The sequence below is a fragment of the Dama dama genome, chromosome 18 (assembly GCF_033118175.1).
Source record: "Dama dama isolate Ldn47 chromosome 18, ASM3311817v1, whole genome shotgun sequence".
In the NCBI taxonomy this organism is placed as follows: Eukaryota; Metazoa; Chordata; class Mammalia; order Artiodactyla; family Cervidae; genus Dama; species Dama dama.
The window spans coordinates 25,102,345-25,104,742 of record NC_083698.1 but is presented as its reverse complement, the minus strand read 5'-3'; positions in this window follow the sequence as shown (position 1 = coordinate 25,104,742).

Sequence of the window (2,398 nt, the reverse complement as noted above, 5' to 3'; positions counted from 1 at the left end):
GCTCCCTCAGGTCCCGCTGTGACACCCTCAGGTGGCCTTTAATTAACCAGTTTACCCCTGGAAGTTTACGATTCATCACTCTCCTTCCACTAGCCAAGCAACAGCTTTATCTCCCATGGCCCAGGCTCCAGAACTTTTCTTAAACACAGAATTCAGACGTAAGGACTTGGAACTGAGGTCCCCCATGAAACGTCAAAGGGACCCCCACTAAGCGTTGCTCCCCTCAAGCAACACGTTGGCAGTACAAACTTTTCATTCATAACTCGACTCCAGCATCCACTGGGGGGTGTGCGTCGGGGGGCGGGGGGCATGAACCCTCGCCTCAGTCTAGCAAATGTCAAGGTCTGCACCAAAAAGATCACCTGGCCCCGAACTTGTGACAAAGGCGCCCTTCAACTCACCAACCTCCGGGCTGCGAGATGCCAGGCAAGCTGTGACGGGGTCCCGACGGGGATTCTGTTAACCTGGGGAGCCCCGGCCGGGAATCCAGCGGAGCATCCGGAGGACGCTCGGCCCGCGTTCCCAGTGCTCTCCCCGGGCACCAGCCGGCGACCAGGCTGCGGTGCCACTCACCTCCGCCCGCTCCCGCCAGGGCTATCGCGCCCTCCTTCGCCCCGCTCCGACGACCCCCTAACTTCTCCCCCTTCGCCCAACAGCCATGGTTCGCGGGGAAGAGAATGGCGAGGCAGAAGCACAGGGGTGACTGAAAGTTGACTCGGGGACCGCCGCTGCTCCGCCAGCAGGGACTTACCGGCCGCGACAGGCGCCTGAGGAGAAGACGGCGGCGAGGGCGGCGGGAGCGGCGGGGCGGGCTGGGTGCGCGCGGTGCGCGCTACGCGATGTGCGGGCTGCGCCGCCGCCGCCGCCGCGGCCACCGCGGCGCGGGGTTGGGGGGGTGGTTCGGCAGGGCGGCCGCGCGGCTGCGAGCTGTGAGCAGAGCCCGTGGCGGCGCGCGGAGGGTTGGCTAAAAATAGCAACTCTCTGGGCGGGGGTGGGGGGCGGAGGTGGGAGGGAGACTGGGAGGCCGGGCCGGGAGCCCCGGCGCGGCGGAGGCTGGGCGGAGCCGGGCGGGAGGAGAGGCTGGACCCGCGGCGGGAGCGCGGACCCCAGCGCTGGAGAGCCGGGAGGCCCGGGCGCGGGGCAGCGCGGGGCGCGGGGACACCTGGGCGCGCGGCCGAGACGCCGGGAAGGATGCGGAAGGGACTGGGGGAACCCAGGGAGCCGCCTGGAGTCGAGCGGCGGGGAACTCCGCGCTGGACCGGCGATTGTTTCCCGGGGAAGGACCGGGCGCCTGAGACGACCCGGGATTTCCGAAGCCAAACACGCCCACGCGCGACGCAAGGTGCTGGCGGGGCGGTCGGGGCGCTCGTTCCGCCCGCCGGTCCCTGGGCTGCCCGCGGCCCGGCCGAGGACGGTGAGGCGAAGGCGCCAGCCTCTCAGGTGCGCGCCGCGCCGTGTCGGAGGCTCCACAGCTCCCGGACTTCTTTTTGAGCGAGGAGAGCGCTGGGGGGCGGTACCTGGAGCGTCCCTAGAGATGGTTGGAGTTTAAAGGATCATTCAAGGGAATTTTCCATTTGGGGTTTTAATGACCAAATGGGAAACGTGAGGAAATATGGTGACTGCTACTGGGAACATAAATTAGGTTTGTGGCGTCTTAAGACTGAACAGGGCGCCGTCCGCTCTGAAACCAACCTAAGAGGAGAGAGGTAGAGTTAGTAAGTCCGAGAACAAGAGGTGATCCCCTTCGGCGGTTAGTAAGTTCATTTTGTGGACTTTTTTTTTTTTAAACTTATATAACCTACTCCATATTATAGTATCACTAATACTTATAGAATCCTTTAAAACGTAGAACGCTTAAAAGATTTTTTTAATGTAATCCGACACATACTTATCATAATATGTGATCATTCGAAGAGGATAATATTTATGGTGTAAGCTAATAATAATTTGACCCTAACACAACTTAAAGCTAGTGTTTCTACATGTACATGTATGGTTTCTTCTATGGCATCTCAAACACGGACTCAAATCCATGAGCTGACTCCTGATTAGGATGTAAAGAGCAGGAGAGACATAACCAAGTGCCCTCATTTTCAGAGGGAAAACTGGATCCAGAAGAGCGATGTGATTTGACCAGGGTATCTCAGTGAGTGCCAGGGTTCAGTTTAATCCCTGAGATTAAAGCCAAACTACCAATGCTGTAAGACTAGTATAATTTTGAGAAAGTTCATGGTATGGTGCCTGTAATTTGATTTAAAATAGCGCAGCATTCATAGAAGAATGAAGGTGTGCTCTGGTTAGATTTAACCGTCACTTTGCACTAATCTGGAATTCACATTCCAAGCGTGGTCAGTTCAGTTCCGTGGCTCAGTCATGTCCGACTCTTTGCAACCCCACG